This window comes from Bicyclus anynana, chromosome 7 (assembly GCF_947172395.1).
Source record: "Bicyclus anynana chromosome 7, ilBicAnyn1.1, whole genome shotgun sequence".
Lineage (NCBI taxonomy): Eukaryota > Metazoa > Arthropoda > Insecta > Lepidoptera > Nymphalidae > Bicyclus > Bicyclus anynana.
In genome coordinates, this window is record NC_069089.1 from 7,966,305 (window position 1) to 7,987,788 (window position 21,484).

Sequence of the window (21,484 nt, forward strand, 5' to 3'; positions counted from 1 at the left end):
TTTACACTCATCCTACGCTCGTTGATGAATTATTCGCCTATGACCAACTCTCACGTCTCTTTGAACCTTATGTTCAGATGCCAAAATTAAAATGGTACTCTAGCTTGGCAACTTCGTTCGTAACACTCCCGAAGAGCCGTGCGGGCCGGGAGGCGTGTAGCGATGAATGAAAAACCGACGACTGATGCACCTCACTTCCCCTCAAGCATAATTTCACACCCACACAGTGAATAAATCGTGTATTTTATCCTAGTAAATAAAACCAGAGTGAGTTGACATAATTATGCGTGGGTAGATATTTTACATACATGCAATTATAGCACTGCCATTTACTTATTTTGCAACTAAGAAAAATTGCCATTGAAGCGGAAACTAAGTTAAAGCTAGTTGACCCGAAGGCTTTACCTAGTTAAGTCATATTAGGTGGCGATAACCTTGTTCATTATTGAGTGTCGCAAGTACTGGGTCAAGAAATAAACATTATTACTGTTATTAAACACTGAAACTTGGCTTTTCAACCAGTTTCTAAGGTAAGTTGAATAATATCAACTACCGTTTTGAAGGTATTTTGAAATAATTAACCTGAACTAGTTATATAAAGTATTTTAGTTATTTAAGAATAAACAAAATTCCCACGATAAAAGGGGGTTGTTGATATGATGATGATGATGGCACAGTTTAGAAACACAGTTAAAACAAAACCGTTGCTTAGCAACCAAGCAAGCTTTGGCTGGTGGGAGGCTTCGGCCGTGGCTAGTTACCACCCTACCGACAAAGACGTACCGCCAAGCGATTTAGCGTTCCGGTACGATGCCGTGTAGAAACCGAAAGGGGTATGGATTTTCATCCTCCTCCTAACAGTTAGCCCGCTTCCATCTTAGACTGCATCATCACTTACCATCAGGTGAGATCGTAGTCAAGGGCTAACTGAATATAAAAAAAAAAAACAAAAACCACTCACACGCAGACAATATTTCAAAAGTATATTTTTGTATTGAAGATGCTCCTTCAGTAACACATCGACTGTCAAATGTCTGTCTGTATACCTCACTACTACATCCATCCAAACCGTCTTCCGAAAGTAGAAAGACTATAACGTAATTTGTGTCGTAATTTTGTTACTTCGTACATATTTATAATTCCTTGCAAGGAAGTTTTGCAACAATCGCCCAATTCTCCAATGAACCGTGACAAATAACGAAACGTACATTTACGTAAAGTAACATAAGTTTTATCAATTGCATCTAACTTTAGTATTCTTCATTTAATTGTCAATAAATTTTGAATACAGCAAAAAGAGAGACCTCAGTTGCGAGTAGAGCTAAGTATAGACGCGTGCGTGGAATGAACGAGGTCTCAAGTCGAAGTCAACCGCCTAGAGCAACGGGTATCGCAAGTAAAAGTAACTTTTAACAATACCTTGGCAGCGCCTGCGCAAGCAGTACGTCAGTTTTGCCAACTCCCACCTCGCGGTCGTACGTATCTCTCGGACGTTTTCTTTTCGGACGTCAAAAACGTCGCCAGTGGCGTTTTCTTATTTTGTTTTCATACGTGACCTTCGTAGACTTTCCCTGTGTATTGGTTCAAACTTGTGATTAAACTGGGTGAATCTTCCTTTATTATTCCAACGAATAACATTAGTGATTATATTGAATAAAGTACAGTTGATACACCGGATAATTTTGGATGTTACGCTCCCTTGGACGTGAGTTATTTTAAATTTACTATTTCCTATTACTTAAGTATTGCCTTGACTATTTTTTATATGTGTATATACATTTTTAATGTTGTTGGATGCAATAGTTTGCAGTAGTTGGGTTGGAAGCAATGTTTATTATACGCCTATATTTGCGCTAAACGGATTACGAGCGAGATGTCGAAAGTGAATTTCCCGTCAAGTGGTCAACGGGCTAGTCGGTAAGCGAGTTATTATACCGACTCGCAATCGTATCATTATAACAGGTTTCATTTATTGTAGACACGTGTTGCCTTGTCTTGGACAGAAACCCGTATATCACAGAACTAAGGCGCTTAAACCTGATATACGACTTACACCCGCGACCTGAAACTGCACGTTACGGAATGTACTTAACTACTTACCTAATTGTTTCATGTCATGTAACAAGAAAACTTATAATTAATATACAACCGTAATTATAATTAAATCCATGTCTCAAAAGGTAAACGAAAATATCTGCATAGGTACCTGAGAATTTTCTTAATTGTCTACCAATCCGCATTGAGCTAGCGTGGTGGACTATTAGCCTAACCCCTCTCATTCTGAGAGGAGACTCGCGCTCAACAGTGAACCGAATATAGGTTGTCAAGGAATGATGAATATACAAATAATAATGTAAACAGAGAAAATGTTCTGAGTTCTCGGATTTAAATTTTTCCTTATATTTTTCCCTCGGAATGATACTTACTGGAATGCAAGCTTTAAACGTAAATGTGGTTTTGTTTATTCCATGGTTGTACAAGCAATATGCTGGTTAAATGTTCTCTGCATTGCAAATCAGATGGGGGGAAAGCAAATTGTCACGTAGGTAGCGTGAGTAACATAGACCTCAGGAGTTTAAGGCTTTACTGTCAATGATTTCTATACTATTACTTTATCAAGTTAATAATAATTTAATTACTTATATTGAGTTACTAAATACTAATAAGTGGGTTATCAACTGTATTGTAAGACCATAAATAATAATAGATTGAGAGCGAAATGATGACTGACAAAGGGATATGATTGATGGCAACTCCTGGCAATTCAGTTGATAATTTTGTCCCAGACCTATAAGTTTACTTTACTTTATTTATTATAATTTATAGGCTTACTACAGGGCTATGGAATATAGACCTTGGACTCACCACGCTGGTTCAATGTGGGTTGGCGGACTTGGATTGATAATGTCAATCCGCATTGGGCCAGCGTGGTGGACTATTGGCCTATTGGACTCAGCAGTGAGCCGAATATGGGTTGATAACGACTTACCTAATAGTAGAAGCAGCAGTCTAACTTTAAGCCTTCTTAAAATGAGTTATGTCTTGATATGACTATCTCTTGGTGACAATATTTTCTATTCGCGATCTATCATCATCATCATCAGTAACAGCGCATATTCGGCTCACTGTTGAGCACGATTCTCCTCTCAGAGGTAGAGGGGTTAGGCTAATAGTCCACCATGCTAGCTCAATGTGGACTGGTAGACTTGATTCACATAGAGAATTAAAATAAATCTCAGGTATGCAGGTTTCCTTACAACGTTTTTCCTTCAGCGTTTGAGACACGTGATATGTAATTTATTAAAATGCACATAACTCAAAAGTCGGAGGTGTATGTCCCGGACCGGATTCGAATGTACGCCCTTCGAACGTTGGCAGAGATCATACCCACTGGGCTATCGCGGCTCCCACTGGGCTATCAAGTGGTATCGTGATTAATAAAACTGTCTATTTTAATGTAAACAGTGAAAATCTGATCAAAAAAAAAGTAATGAACATATAATTGCGTAATTACAACCTTCCCTATACTAATACACGCGCAGACATAGCGACAGTGAGGAAATTGTATACTTTTTCCTCTTTGTGTTCTTGGCAATAGGCTATAATCTTTTTGTTCTTAGCTATTTGATTGGCTAAGTTATTAAGAGCATTTCCTTTAGAGCGATCAAGTTTGTGTCTCTTTTTGTGTAATTGGAACGAAGTGCATTCATTCATGAAAATCGTAATGATGCCGCAAGATACGTATTGTATTTTTGCATCCTAAAAGTGTATGCCACTACTTAAAATAGAATATTAAACAAGCAGAACTAATTATTTCTGCTTGTTTAGTCTACTATTTGCAGTTTTTTATTAGAAGACTCATCAACTTCTCGGTAAATCCATCTGATACTAAAATTTTCCTCCTTTGATAAATTAAGAGGATCATGTCTTCTTATACATAACTAGCGGACGCCCGCGATATCATCCGCCCTTAGACCTCTTTAATCCAGCCCTATCGCAAAATCCGTTCTTAGTGGATACCTACTAACTACCTCCCTGCCAAATTTCATGTTTGTACGTCAAGCGAGGCTCGAGATGTGATAAATGACCTTTCGCATTTATATATTAACATTAGCGGACGTTCGCAACTTCATCCGCCCTCAGATCTCCTTAATCCGACCCTCACGCAAAATCCATTCTTAGTGCACCTCTACTATCTAAAAACTACCTCCCTGCCAATTTTTCTAAATTTCATTAAGCGATTTTTGAGATTTCGTGATGAATGGCCTTTCGCATCTACATATTAAGATTATTAATACCTACTGTTAAATAAATCGACGAGTAGCCACGTAAAGTTCTTTTTTAGTATTTTGTATAAGTACTCGAATATTTCAGTAGTATTTAGTAGTATATTTTTAGTAGATAGTCAATTATTACAATATTCGTCATTTTAGGATAAAATCACTAAAATCTGAAAAAAATCACAGCCATTTTAATTTTCCAGCGACATAACTAATTAGTTTTATATCAAAGTCTGAGCCGCCAGATACCTACTAATAGGACAACTTTTAAATTTTTATTGTTCACGGTTTTTAAAATAAATATAAAAAACTTGTTCTTCTAAGCAAAATATTACTTTCAATTTTATTGCCTATAAATTAGCGATATCAAATAACTTGATTATCCATACTTAAGTTGTTGTTAAACTTAAACCAAGTAATTGATTTAAACATTTATATCACTAATGGAAAGCTGCATTATAAAGCTTTTTTAAAAAAAGAATATCTGCCATATTTTTAAATATGACCAATATCAATTCCCCTCCAACTAGTCGGCAAAGATTGTTCTATGAGTGGGTACGACCACCAACCCTCGGTGATGAGTCTGACCACTGAGCTATTGAGGCTCGAATTTGGTATTATTCCCGTATTCCCATAGAACGAGAACTATGTCATTGTAAAAAAATCAATTTCGTTTAGTTAGCCGAATAGTAGTTTAGAGCGTTTTTCTGAAATTCCGAGCATTTTCTGGCAATAAAATTATAGTCAACTTGCCTGTTTTTGAATAACAACAAAACACTTGAAGAGGACAAACAGAAAAAGCAATTTTCAACTACGTGATTGAAGTTAAAAATTTATGAACTCCGTGAAAGCCTTGTCTTTCAAGCTCAAAAAAGAAGCATAGATGTTTTTACCCTAAGTGGTTGAAGGCCGTGTGACGCAGTAGGTAGTGACCCTGCTTCCTACATCCAGGTCAGTAGGTTCAATTCCTACAACTGGAAAATGTGTTGGTGAGGAACAATAGGTGTTTTCCAGTGTCTGGGCAGATTTAAACATTATATAATTAGTATTTATCTATTTACCTATATGCATATAAAAATATATATTATTTCGCTATCTTAGTACCCATAACACAAGCTATTTACTTTGGATACGCTTACTTTGGAAGTACGGCTCTTGTTCTATTAGATAATTCTTACCATGTCGAATTTGATGACATTTCAAATAACATTAAAATCTGTATATTGATTTTTATTAGTTTTTATTAAAAGATTTTTAAAATTGCTTCTACATACATTGGATATGTAAATTGCTTTGAATACGTTGTTAATAATTTATATCTAAGCAAGGTCTGGATAAAATTAACATTTCGCAGTCTGGCCACGTCTGGCAGTTTATTTGATTTAACAATACATTCCCGCTGTTTGCATTTAGTAGCATAGAGCGTAAACGAGTGTGAAGTTCGTCCAATTATGCTCATAATAAAGAAATAAAAGTAAACTAAAACAATGATTGTTAATCTTTGATCTGAATTTTTGCTACAAATTGACATACCATTACAATTTTTATCAAATTGTATTGGTACTCCTTTTTTTTTTAATGCAAATAAGCTCGCGTTTGACCATGATCTAACCTGATGGTAAGTGTAGATACAGTCTAAGATGGGACACGCTTGCCTAGAAGGTGCCTATTCACTCTAGTTTTGACTCCTATAGAAGGAAAATGGATTGATTTTCCTATCGACGCCCAAAATAAGTTGACAAGCTGAATTAATTGTAGTTTCCTGAGTATACTTTCCAGTAGTTTACATTTCTTGCATAGCTATACAAAAGAGAAATAAAGAAAGATGAAAAGGCTACTTTCTATACTTAATACTTCTAGAAATAGAAGGTGTAAGGTAATTTTGTATGAAATTCTATTCTTTAAAGTTACCCAAAGCTTGCATAAAAAGTACCTATCAGAGTATTCCGAACAAAGACAATATGCCCAATTCCCCTCCAACTAACTAAAAAAAATGTGAAAAATGTTTTAATTAAACCAATCTTTAGACTAACCAACAATGTTAAATTCTAATACATACATACCTTATCATCACTCCTCATTTCTGTTGGAGTAGACAAAGTTACTTCCATCCTTGCATATCTTCCCTGCTTTTTCCATTGTCATCACTCTTTTGATGCAAATTGGTCGGCTTTGAACTATGTACCTATGCCTTGGTCTTTATTGAGAATGTCCCGAATTTGGTCCAGGTACGTACGTACGCCTTAGCCCTCCAACATTTCCATTTACACTCGCCTTATAAATATCTTGTTGTAGCTTGGCAAGTTCGTTGATTACACTCCCATGATATGCGGGTGACGGGGGAAAGACTGCGTGGGTGTGAAATCGTGCATGCGGGGAAGTGAGCTGTGCATCAGTCGTGGGTTTTTCATTCATCGCTTCCAGGCCCCACGCCGATCATCGGAAGTGTTACGAACGAATTTGCCAAGCTATAGTCTCCTTTCGTTCGCATAATCACACAAAATCGTGCAATTTAAGAAATATATAAATTCGGAAGTCGGTAAAAAATATGTAATACTTACCTAATTTTTGCACCATGAACAGCGTTAAGGTATTTGTAGTTGGACAGATAATCCAATTTTAAAGAAAATGTTTCTTTTATCTTTTTTCATTGCAAAACCCATCTGTTAGATAAGATCTTAATTCTTGAACTCGTAAAAATTATATAATAATTAACTCTGTCGGTCTCAATGAGCAAGGCGTACCGGTAACTATCTCTTTCAATGTACTAACATTAAAACAAACTAACAGTAAAAACTTGCCATATTTGATATTTTAAAAGCTGCTTCTTAACTCTATTTATCTTTTATATTCTCGATTTTTTTTTCTTTTATTTTCCTTAAATCTCATTTATGTTCTTCCCACTGGTCGTTTGGGATCTCACGGTCTGCATTTTAAAACGGCTTTGCTCTATGAATCATGTTTTCGGGTTACATGTTACCCATTAAAAGTTATAATTCTTAATTCATCATTATCAACCCATATTCGGCTCACTGCTGAGCTTGAGTCTCCTGTCAGAATGAGAGGGGTTAGGCCAATAGTCCACCACGCTGGCCCAATGCGGATTAGCAGACTTCCAAACACGCAGAGAATTAAGAAAATGCTCAGGTATTAAAATGGCAAGTTTCCTCACGATGTTTTCTTTCACTGTTTGAGACACGAGATATTTAATTTTTTAAAATGCACACACTGAAAAGTTGGATGTTCATGCCCCGGACCGGATTCGAACCTACGCCCTCCGATACCAGAGGCAGAGGTCATGTCCACTGGGCTATCAAGGCTAATTAACAAAATAATAATGATAAGAAGTAAGAATATCATTGAGTACATTAGTCTTTACAATATCATAATCCTGTTAAAACACACAAAATGTATAAATCGCCTGCGATTGATTGATTTTATCAAATTTCTTTATTTTAGTTTAAGTATCTGAATCAATAATCATATCAACAAACAATATAATATTGCCATCAGCATTCTAGATTGAGCTAAGTTTTTTGTACTTATTATCATATATAACACCAAGTGATATTATATAAAACTTTTACAACATGATAAAAATCTTTGACCTTGTAAACTTTGCTTGTAAGATAATTATTTAAATTTTAATTAGAGAATCCACAGCCTTAAAAGACGGATCATCCGACAGCACTGATGTTTATTAACCGTTTAAGGTCACGAAATGAGATGGTACCATTAATCAAATGAATGATTAATATAACTAATACCTACACCGTTTGGTATATTTTGATTCGTAGATTATACGAGGTTCGTCATTTTCAACATAATCACCTCCATTAATCTATATACATGTTATTATTAATATCAAAATTTAAATTTAAAAACAATTTCAGGAAGGCTAAGGAATGACTACTTATTTTACATAATCGTAAAAAGGTTAATTTTCCTATATAAATTGATTCACACATAATTTGATCAAATTAGGTCGATTTTGTAATATATATACCTAACATATTTATTTAATAAATAGCCGCATATTTAGAATTCAAACGCATTTTTCCTCACGCTACACCATAACTCGTAATCAAAAGCAAGGCACATGATATCTATTTTTGTTTTTAAATTCAACACCTTCTACCTCTACTTAAAAATACACCAGCTTTCTCTAAATTTTATAAATTACTAGCGGAATCCCGCGACTTCGTCCTCGTGGAAGTCTGTTTTTTACAAATCCCGCGGGAACCATGAATTTCTCAGAATCCAGAGTAAAGTCTATTTCCATTCCAAATTTCAGCCAAATTGGATTCAGTAGCCGCAGCGTAAAAGAGGAAGAAACATAGTTACACAAACAAACTTTCGTCTTTATAATATTAGTGTGATGTGAAGTTTGATTTTATTGGTGTATTGATGACAGTAAAGACAAATGTTTCCGGCTTTGGCAAAAGTGTACTTTTATTTTTAGCATTTTGGCAAAGGTTAGTACAATCAAAACAAGTGCTATTTTTATTACTGCACGACGCAGCTACTGATAAAATATTGATATTTCACTTTATTTAGGCTTTTCACTTTATTTAAACCTACCAATTACAATTTATAACCCAAAAACTACTTAATCCAATGGTATCGACAAAGTTATTATAAGTCGGAATTATGTAATTTTACCAGCATACAAAAAGATATCAGCCTTATTTATTACGTATGTATAAATACATTAAGATATTCGCATTTTTGGACATTAAAATGTTAGAGATCAATTAATTTCTAGTATACTAGAACACGAGGAAGATTTCACTCTCTGACCGTCACGGTACTGTTAAAATACTCGTAATATCTTCCTAACCAATTACTTGCTACTACTACTACTATTACTATCTACTGGAGACTTGCCAACGACGCAGAAGTTGTAGTGCACAAGTGTGAGTATAAGCATAGACAACCCACACCCGTATTTCTATAATTCGATAATCATCATTATCATTATGGACAACCCATATTCGGCTCACTATTGAATGAGAGGGGTTAGGCCTTAGTCCACCCCGCTGACCTAATTCGGATAGGCAGACTTCACACACGTAGATAATTAAGAAAATTCTCAGGTTAGCAGGTTTCCTGACAATGTTTTTACTTCACCGTTTAAGACAAGTGATATTTAATTTCATAGTATGCACATAACTGAAAAGTTGAAGGAACAGATTCGAATCTACGCCCTCAGAATCGAAGGCGGAGCTCATACCCACTGGACTATCACGTCTCTCACCGATAATACAATCATGACATTATGACCAAAGAGAATGCTAAGCGGATAGATTTACCAGTAGGTATATACTCTGTAAGATCTGTTAAGCATGAGGTTGAGGATATATCACAAATGACTGCAACTGTACCTATCATTCTAACTGTTTATAATTTCTAAATATTAAGATACTGTCCATACTATCATAATCAAAGTAGTCCGCTGGCCGGCATTAAAGCATCGTGGTGCTTATAATCTTCAAACTTTACCATAGAGCTTGACAGGGCCTACAAAATAGGCTAATGGTGGTAATTCGAAATGCATCATCATCATCATTAAGAGCCGATGGACCTCCACTGCTGGACATAGGCCTCTTGTATGGAATTAAAGACTCCTCGATCTCTAATCGCCAGCAACCAGAGGCTCCCTACAGCTAGATTGATGTCGTCGGTCCATTTACTGGAAGATCGACCAACACTGTGCTTGCTGGTCGCCATTCCAATCTTCTATGCCTCCCTTCCCTCCTACCTTCAATCTTCCTAGAGCTATGTCAGTGACCTTGGTTCTTCTGCGGATTTCTACATTTCTGATTCGATTACTGAGTAAGCCCGCTGAGTAGCTTGAATTCGAAGTAAGAACCACATTATCGGCAGCTGAACAAACTTACCAATACACCAACAAAGTACACTAATGACATAATAGGCACGCACAGTAGTGCAATATGTTTTCCCAGCCAATTGGATAATGAGACATTTCGACAGGTGTTTAACATTCGACCGGCCTCTGGCAGACAGCACGGTAGGTTTGACACATTCCGACCTTCACATTTATAATCACCCGCATCAAATGCATCTATGGTTCGCGCCATAGACAATCTAATTGTTATTCCGGAAACACTATGACTATGACACTTATTTTTTAGTATCATAACATTAGAACAAGTGATATTGCTACGATTATGATTATTATGATAGTTTACGAATATGTTTTATTTGTAAAACTAGCGGACGCCCGCGACTTCGTCTGCGTGGAATTCAGTTTTTCACAAATCCCGCGGGAACTATGGATTTTTCCGGAATAAAAAAGCAGCCTATGTATTAATCCAGAATAAAATCTATTTCCATTCCAAGTTTTAGCCAAATCGTTGCAGTAGTAGCGGCGTTAAAGAGTAATTAACAAACATCCAAACAAACATACATCCGTACAAACTTTCGCGTTTATAATATTAGTAGGATTAAAAAGCGATAATAGTATTTCGACTTTATGAGATCTTTGAACAACATCTTTGCACAGATTCTATGTAAAAGATCGTGTATTTATTGGACTTGTAAATCGCCATAAATAGAAAAATATGATATAAGTCTTTGATATTCACGTTAATATGGAACTTGATTGGAAATCAGTTTTATGATTCATCATCGTTATTTTTATTATATTTAAAATCGGTTTAAAAATCACTACAATGAATATCTTGTTCTTTGGCAACAATTTCAATGTCTCTGTCTACCAATATTTTTCCCAAACCATACGAACTTTAATTTTATTGAGATACTAAACCCATTAATGAAGTTTTAGTAATATTACTCCGTGGCGCAGTGGTATGCGCGGTAGATTTACAAAACGGAGGTCCTGGGTTCGAACCTAGCTGGGCAGATTGAGATTTTCTTAATTGGTCCAGGTCTGGCTAGTGGGAGGCTTCGGCCGTGGCTAGTTACCCTACCGGCAAAGACGTACCGCTAAGCGATTTAGCGTTCCGGATGTCGTGTAGAAACCGAAAGGAGTGTGGATTTTCATCTTCCTCCTAACAAGTTAGCCCGCTTCTATCTTAGACTGCATCATCACTTACCATCCGGTGAGATTGTAGTCAAGGGCTAACTTGTCAAGAATAAAAAAAAAATTCTTGATACAACCAATTGTGTACGTCCTTAACCTGTCAAACTTTTTGTTTAAAACATTGTTACTTGTCGCGGTAAAATTATGAGCATAAAAGATTGCGAATAAAGAATTCGCGCTTTTATTTCAAAACAATGTGTATCGATCTCAAACAATGCATTGTGCAACAATAATTTCCCGGAACGGTATGACTATTATCGTGCTGTTACATCTAAAAGTTTCTAATTGTTCTAAACAACAGCGCACTTTGCTACGGCCCGCCAAAATTGTGACCAAAGGCATGTTTTATGTAATCCTAATTCGACATGCTGATGCGTACAGTGCATATAGCTATTACATAGGTATACCCGACATAGCTCAACTCGTTCGTGGGCGGGACACATAGTTCGAAGAGCCGATGGACGTGTGGGTCCCAATGTGCTGGAATGGCAACCCAGCACTAGTAACCAGGTGGATTGACGACATCAAGCGTGTCGCAGGGGTTCGCTGGATGCAGGTTCAGTATCGTGATGTTTGGAAGTCCCTACAGAAGGCCTATGTCCTGCAATGGACGTCCATCGGCTGATATGATGATGGTGATGACGACCCAACGATATTTTATACTAGAGAGCACTAGCACATCAAAATGGAGACGGACAAATGTGCTTATTTGTCTTAATGTCCTTTAGTCGCTTATTAAACAACGAACGTTATTTAAACGAATTAAACCTAAATATTTTCTACAATGTCGAGTTGTGTGTTCAGGAAGTGTAAAAACTGTATATACAATGCAATGGTTTTGTTGATTTTTTTTTTTTTATACAAAATAAGCTCGCGCTTGACCACGATCTCACCTGATGGTAAGTGTAGATGTGGCCTAAGGTGATACGCGCTTGCCTAGAAGATGCCTATTCACTCTCATCTTAAAGATGCCCAAGTTGTAAGAATTAGGAAATACTGACTTCGGGAGAGAGTTCCATACCCTAGCCATACGTATAAGAAACGAAGAAGCAAATCGCTTCGTACGAGTCCTGGGAATGTCAATGACGAATGATTTAATAACTTAACTTTTTATTGCAACTCTTTGACTATAACAGTTTGTGCATCGAGTGAAATCTGCGGTAACAGAATACAAAAGCAATGACATAGAACTAATAGCCTTGTAACGATTTAGTGTAGATATATGTTTTATGTTTTCAATATATTTGCCGGTAAATGACTCTTATTTCGCTATTATATTTTCAAACATACGAATACCTAGAGTGAAAATGGAAAAAATAATTGTGATTGAATTTTTGTGGTGGTATAGTAAGCTTATTATTTTTATTATGTGTTATTGGGGTAACCAATAGAAGATGCTACTTAGCCAGAAGGGTACCTACCTATAAATATTTACCTTCATCATATTTATATCCTTGGTATGGCCAGAATATGATCATCATCGAAACCTTCGATGTGATTTTCAAACAATATAACTTGAATTACGTTATTATCAAAACTACATCGAGTCAATTTATTTAAATTTTACTAGCGAGCGTCTACGACTTCGTCTGCGACAAACCCTTTTGGAACTATTAGTTGGGCAACAATTCCTTTGGGCATAATTTTGGCGCTAGGTACTTTAACTTTGGCTTTATCGAAGCTAAGTGACTGGCGACTGGGGAACTAATTCCTCTTATTAGACCAGGCGCTGTAAGCATGTGAGTGTGCAAAAGTCGAGGACCGTATTCTGTTTGCAGTTTTTGAACTCAGAAAAGCATGCAGATTACGATTCTGCATGTAATCAGGTTTGTTGGTCAATTCTGACAAAAAATTGGATTCTTAATAAAACAAGCAATAAAAATGATACAATTAATTTGTTCAAATCTGTAAACAGAATGTGGTCCTCGAATTATGCAGACTGAATACCACACAGCGCCTGTTCTATATTATAACGAGGAAAATACGCAGAAGCGTATTTCACTCTAAATAAAAATATTTAGACGTTTTATGACTTGTACTCTTGAAACCTGCTACATTCCAAAACCATGTCCAAACTCATTAATTGACTTCGTATGCACAAAATGAGGTTTGTCTGCCCATTACAGGCTCCCAGTTCTTTATAATAATAATAATAAAATCGTTTATTTGTCACACAAAAAGGTATTACATTTTTCTTAAAAAAAAATTACATAGCAGGACTATTCTTTAACTATGTTTTTATAACTCGGTAGTGCGAGTTTCGAATACACCTCCATCTCTCTCTGTCTAACACGATACTATAGAATGAGAAAGATGGAAGTGAATTCGAAACTCGAACTTATGAGTTAAGAATAGCAGTACAGTAGGTTTAGTTAGGATATAAGATTCGACATCGGCCGATGACATTCGCGACGCCCCTCGCGTGTTGACGCAAGCTGTGAGGCAACGCCGCGTGTTACGTGAGCGAGCACTGCCTCGCCGCGCACTCTATATTCGTGTTTACCTTATGATAGGTGGACACACACGGAAAAATAATAATGCACGCCACACACGATTAAGTCCACCGTCAAGTTTGCAGAAATCAGGACGTGGACAGAGAAAAATATATCGAAACCACACCCTTAAGCATATTTCGATATTTATTTTAGTGTTACAGTTAATCGTCTGTACTGGTATAAGGTGATTGAACTTTGGGATACTTTGTACTGTCGCGATCGTATTTATTGTACCTGCTCATCTGCGCCTGCTAGGCTTCGAGTGTGTAAGATGACAAACTAAGTGCATTTGTGTGTGTAAACTGAAGGTTTAATTCTTTTTCATTAAAGGAATTTCTTACAGTTATTAAACCAGACGCTGTAAGCTGTTAAGTGTGCTTAATATGATAACTTGTAAAATGTAAGACTTTCCATGCAAAATTAATAAAAAGGAGTTAAACCTATTTCACCTCCTACTACGCACACTACTCTTTCTAGCACTTGTGTGCTAATTCACTAACTTTGACATAGGCTAGTTGACATTTATAAGAAATTGAGATTGTACAAATGTCATCCGATGCTTACTGGTGGATATCACACAATAGAGAAATAATATTTTGTCAATTGATTTGATGCTAATTTTATTTAATATTAGGTTGATAATTAAGATCAAAAGTGAACAGGCCAACCTCACCACTAAATCCGAAGCCATTATAATATTACCTCAGAATACAGAAACACACCTAATGTGTTCAAATATTTTCCTTATTTGCTAGAATAAGTTAATTTAATTAGTAATTTCAGTCTGAAAATTATTGCAGTTCTCATACATTTATTAAAAATAGAGTATGCATTACACACATATATTTAGGTATTTATTTTAATTTATTACAATGTTAATAATGAAATCAGTATTATTTATTGAAGTATAATGGTGCAGTGAACCTCAGCTAGTAAACAAACCATCTTATTTCATAATAAGTAGCTCACGGCGTTATTCTCTTATATTAAACAATAACAATACATTATTACTGCCAAAACAGTCACGATATCCAATAAGAGCTTTTAATCCATAAGTGCGTTACGGATGATATCGTGAGCCGGGTATGTGGCAGATAATGAGGCCTGTACTGGGGTCACAGTACGTGTGGCTTACCTGCACCGCTGTATCGTTTGTGAGCTATTATACTAATAGCATTAACAACTGAGTCTTAGGGCCATAAATCATTTCTCTATATCTATCTCGCTTGCACTTATGGGTCTTATGGAGCCGTCTAGTGAAGGGTGTAACAATGAAAGACATATTATCGATAAGTAAAGTTTATTATCGTATCTTGTTCACAAAATTAAAAAAATTAACAATATTTGATTTAATATAATACATATTTCATATTATATAATTATTAACTAAATAAAATTAATCTTCATCTGAGTCTTCATCATCAGAATCTTCGTCTTCTGCCAAATTTATTATATATTAGTATCCATAGTGCGCAACGAGTAACACATGAATGTATTTATTTAATTGCAGTAAACACATTTATAGCAAAAAAAATACGCAATGCAATTACATTAGAAACCGACCAATCAGAATCGTCCAAATCATTATTGACTCATCATTAGCACGTGCGCAGGTAGCCGTTTATCGATAATTAGGGTGCGCAGGTAGGCGCGCTGCACATCCCTATCTTTTTTGACTTTTATGACCGGACGACTCAGATGATAATGCACATACTATAATAACTAACGATAAATAATCGCGGCGTCTCACACGCGACACCGGCCATTACACTTAGTATGTGCGCATTCTTTTCGAGCTGGATGCATATTCCTTAACGATAACTCGCAAATCGTCATCAACCCATATTCGGCTCACTGCTGAGCTCGAGTCTCCTCCCAGAATGAGAGGGGTTAGGCCAATAGTCCACTACGCTGGCCCAATGCAGATTGGCAGACTTCACACACGCAGAGAATTAAGATAATTCTCTGGTATTCAGGTTTCCTCACGATGTTTTCCTTCACCGATTGAGACACGTGATATTTAATTTTTAGTAAACTCGCAAATGCAAGCTTCGAATTCACATCTATCTTTCTCTTTCTATAGCGTCGTGTTAGACAGAGATAGATAGAGGTGAATTCGAAACTCGCACTTTCGAGTTATACAAAACATCGTTACAGAATAGCCTGCCTCTTATCATAGTTTTCGAATGAAGTAGTGGTTTTTATTGTGTTATAATATACTAGACCACTATAATAACACATTTACATTTATTTCGTCAAATAAAAAAGAAGATTCCGACAAATTGATAACTTCCTCCTTTTATTGAAGTCATTTAAAAATGAATACAAAATCTGCATACATTTTCTTCGTACGTCAGTGTTTCGGTAACTACTCGAAGAGTATTTTGTACTAAGGCTACTGATGCACGGGTCAACGACCCAACGCCTGTATAGATTTATTACGGTGTAGTTCTGAGGAAAAAATCGCAAAAAATACTTTTTTAACTGACTGATCGAGCATTGAGTGAGGTAAAAAGTTAGTTTTCTTATACTTATAAAGTGTTATACGAAATACTTCAATTTTACATGTAGATACAAATAAAAAAAACTTTTTCAAAATAAAAATAAAAATTAAGATTCATTTAATTTAAGTAGGTAGGCTTAGTTTACTTTTGATACGTCAGGTTTGTATAAGCAATTTAGTATGCACTTAAGGATGAGCTTTGGTAACATATCTGCAAATCCCTTAGCGTTAAATGCTATTTCTTAGGTACAAATCCCGGGGAACCATGGATTTTTCCGGTATAAAAAGCCTATGTTCTGCTCCAATTTATTTCTACACCAAATTTCATCCAAATAAGTTCAGCCATGAAAAAGTAGCAGACAGACTTACTCATTTATGATATGTATGGTTTATTATTACGTTTAATTGCAAAAGCCCCCTGAAATGAACTGATGCTATATTTTGCTACGTAATGTTTAAATATTTCTTTGTATAATTTACAGTGTACAATTTTCCTTCAAACTTGTTCGGTTTGTTTACCTTAGGTAACCACGCACTATGTACCTGCTTACTATGAAAAATGTTTAATACAAATATTGGGTAACGTAGGTTGAAGTTATCGTTAACTCTATACATAGATACTCATGAAGCATTTGGGCTTCTTTTATTCTTTACAATTTAGCCCTTGACTACAACCCCACCTGTTGGTGAGTGGTGACTTCTCCTACCTTCCCCACCCTCCTATTTAAATAGACTAGTTCAAAAGCATGTTATAGGAGAGGAGAGAAATTGACCCACCACGCTGCTGCAATGCGTGTTGGTGTGCTTTGTTAACCATCACTATCAGATAACCAAAACACATAGTGTTGTAAGAGACTGGGGGTTGTAACACTACTAACTTCCCAACTACGGAACCCTAGTCAGAAGAAAGGCTCAATATTTCAGAACCCAACCTCAGGACATCCTGATATAATCCTAATCGGGTCGGTTAACGAGACATTTGGGTTAAACTCAAGTAAAGTTATAAGGATTCGCGAGGATTTTGAGACCAACGACACTGATGTTCAATATTTATTTATTTAAATATATAAGTGAAACATGCGTAAAGTGTTTTTGTTTTGACATTCGCACTGCAACTCCAAGTCCCAAGTCAAAGTCAAAAGTCAAATAGGCTTAGTTTACAAGCTCTTTCGAAACGTCAGGTAATAATATTAAACTTAAGATAAAGTTTATAATAATCATTCGAAAACTTAAAATTAAAGTTACGAGGGTTCCAAACGCGCATTCGTGCGAAAAGAGCCCACAACAAACTCAGACAAGGTTTATCGCCACTCCACAATACAAGCGTCATACAAGCGTTTCCACAGCAAAAGTACCTACCACATACCGGTTTTAGTTTTTTCTGCTGCGGCTCACGGTCTTGATTCTGTCTCCCTGATGTGACACGGAGCCAATGTGTCAATAGCGTCCTGCATTAGGGCCTGCCAATTTCCCAGGAAACCAGCGAACACTGAACCACTGTTTGTTGACCTGAGTTTTTGCAGATCTTTGCAGAACCTATCAGTTGTAAGACAACCTGCACCAGATAGATTATCAACGATTGATTGTCAATTTCTAAAAAAATATGATCATTCAACAACAAGAATATTCGTAACCTTTGATTATATATACGTATATATAATCATAATAGCCGTGATAGCCCAGTGGATATGACCTCTGCCTCCGATTCCGGAGGGTGTGGGATCGAATCCAGTCCGGGGCATGCACCTCCAACTTTTCAGTTGTGTGCATTTTAAGAAATTAAATATCACGTGTCTCAATCGGTGAAGGAAAACATCGTGAGGAAACCTGCATACCAGAGAATTATCTTAATTCTCTGCGTGTGTGAAGTCTGTCAATCCGCATTAGGCCAGCGTGGTGCACTAATGGCCTAATCCCTCTCATTCTGAGAGGAGACTCGAGCTCAGCAGTGAGCCGAATATGGGTTGATGACGACGACGACGACGATATATAATCAAAGTTCGTAACGAAGAGAACTTCCATCTGCGATTGCAACGGAACTATTTTTTAAACTAAGCAATCCTATTATATCATTGAAGGCAATCCCTTAAAATTGAAAACATTTGCTTCCAATGCATCATGCCGACTTGAATCACGTAACAAATAATGAATAAATTGATCGTGATGAAAACTGTTCCACGCCGTCGCATGCAATGCTGTGGTGCTATTCTAAACGAATTTACGTTACAAAACTGTTGACTATTACCAAAACCACTTTTATAATGAAAAGGAAAAACAGTTTTTACGTTAACGTCGGCGTGCTACGATTTTACGGGTATCTATTACCGGTAGGGAATTTTAAAGACAAAATTATGTGACATCTTTATAAAGAAAGTTAATTTCGGTATATACTAAAATTACTAAACTTGTGCCTCGCTGTTTTCAAAAGACCTTTGTCTTCTTTTCTTTTCTCATTACTTTTCATATTCAGGCTGAAATTTTTATTGACTAAGAAAAGCTCAGTATTTCATAGTCTGACGCAGAACTACTAACTACTTTCGATATAGATAGATACGTTAGCATTTTCATTATAAATTATAATAATTCAATTAAACTATTATGTAAGTAGTCATGTTATAAAAAGTAAAACCAAGATAAAGATTAACTGGGATAGTAACTACTATACCAATTAACTCGTCAAATCGATCTCGCATCGATGTTACGAATCATCCAACCGTTTGTCTAACTCAGTAAACATCACACCTATTTGATGGTAACTCTTGATACTGGTTGATGTAGAAAGTTTTGTTGAACAAGTCCGAATCCAAATCGTGACCAGCAAGATGTCGATAACTTATCACCTGGACACATGTACAATTGTACGCCTTCGCAATACCACAGCCACACGCGCCAATCAACTCATTGTGATATCGAATGCCATTGTGAATTGGGCCTTAAACGGGCTATAAACATTGCATCTTGCTAACAACTGTAGCCCAGCAATAGCACTACAATAAGTCAAAGACAAAGTCAAAATTCATTTATTTCAAATAGGCTTACTTTACAAGCTCTTTCGAAACGTCAGGTAATAATATTAAACTTAAGATAATGGTGATAATAATTATTCGAAAACTTAAAATTAAAGTTACGAGGGTACCAAACGCGTCGTAATAAAAGTATTAATGTACGTATGTTAATTTTATTGTTTGACCACGCATCACTGCGTTTTGCTTTGTATTTTTCTCTCTCTGATTGTAAAAAGTAATTGTTGACTTACATTTTTAAGTTTTATCAAAATTTCAAAATACTAACCTAAATACATTACTTAATCGGAAAAATATTCGACCTTACTGTCACGAGGATGAAATATAGAGCAAATGTTTTAATTTTCTCGTAGCCCGTTCGTTCTACATGACGGATAGAAAATTGCAGTAAATATTGCTCGTTTACAAAACAGTAAGGAATTGCAAGTTGTTGTACACTCGAGTTTCGATTTGCGCAGCACTGTGACATTGCACCTGATAGAGCCATCAATTTTAAAAAATATTTATTTTATAACATTGTAAACTTTGTGTGTGAATTTTATTTTTAATGTTTTTCATCTTTATACATCTACACTAAAGTATGCCCACGGTTCTAAGAGATTTTCCAACAGCTTGTTTTATGGCCTTGGTGATTTATTTCTAAATTATTATGTATATTCTGCTACGGGGACATCTTTTTTAATCTGAAATACACACTAATCCACTATCATCCACTGTTATCAAGTACTTTTCTTTTTTAGAATTCTGTATCTCAAAAGGAAACAAAGAAATCCTTATCTATAGCTACTTCTATACTAATATTATAAAGCGGAAGAGTTTGTTTGTTTGATTGAACGCGCTTATCTCAGGAACTACTGGTACGATTTGAAAAATTATTTCAATGTTAGATAGCCCATTTATCGAGGAAGGCTATAGGCTATATATTATTCCCATATTCTTACGGGAACGGGAACCACGCGGTGACACCGTGGGGCGTCAGCTAGTACGATAATAGGTTTAGAGAAACATCTAAAACATTAGTAATGTCAATCATTATTAATGTAATCATCAAAAATATTGCCTCTCTTTAAAGTACGTAATCAACCATCGAAGTTAAGTAAATAGTTATACCATGCGAATCCTTGGTGAGCAAATCCAACTCGCACTTGTCTGTTTAATTTTTTATTTGGACATTCTGGTCATCCATTAAGGAAACGGGATCTACGTAGATGATATCCAGCCAACAAGTATTAAATAACAATGTTAATCAACTTCGTCGTCATCAACCCATATTCGGCTCACTGCTGAGCTCGAATCTCCTCTCAGAATGAGAAGGGTAAGGCCAATAGTCCACCACGCTGGCCCAATGCGGATTGGCAGACTTCACACACGCAGAGAATTAAGAAAATTCTCTGTTATGCAGGTTTCCTCACGATGTTTTTCTTCACCGATTGAGACACGTGATATTTAATTTCTTAAAATGCACACAACTGAAAAGTTGGAGGTGCATGCCCCGGACCAGACCAGAAGTCATACCCACTGGGCTATCACGGCTCTTAACCAAATCGGCACGGTTAACCAACTTACCAATAGAATGTTATAGTCACCGAAGTCACCAAGTAGCACCGAAGCTACGTACACCGAAGTAGCTTTATTTCTTTTGAAAATATGTAAACATATGTAATGCGCATTGTGGGGTAAATTGTGGCTGCATTAGAGCGGATATATTGTCATAACAAGCAGTCTGCTTGTTGCACCTTTGACCTTGCACGTACCACTTTCAAAATGCCGCATTCCGAGTAACACAGCATGTTCACGATCTACTGTAACTCTATTGTTACTCACAATAAACTACACTTACTTATAATCCTTGGGCCCAGGAACAAACTATTTATTAATTAGCATAATGCTCAAACGTTGTGTATTTGATATTTTAATGGGGAGTCGGAGTCAGTTAAATAATTTTTGAAAAGCTGTTGCTATCCTGGTTCTTGACACACTAATCACACTAATAAAGGAGAAAATATTTGTGTAAGTGTGTATGTTTGTCCCTCCTTTGCGTTGCGGCTACTAAAGCAATTTGGCTGAAATTTGGAATGGGAATAGATTTTATTCTGGATTACCACATAGGCTACTTT

The 21,484-nt window shown here is 36.2% G+C and overlaps 1 protein-coding gene across 1 annotated transcript in view; it reads left to right on the plus strand.

Annotated features, from left to right (window-relative positions):
* Positions 1-1,408: 1,408 nt before the first annotated feature.
* Positions 1,409-21,484, plus strand: part of LOC112044396 (uncharacterized) — a 90,850-nt gene continuing 70,774 nt past the window's right edge. Inside the window, exon 1 of the mRNA XM_024080268.2 lies at positions 1,409-1,705. The gene's annotated coding sequence lies outside the window, so the exon portion shown is untranslated. The remainder of the gene's footprint in view (positions 1,706-21,484) is intronic.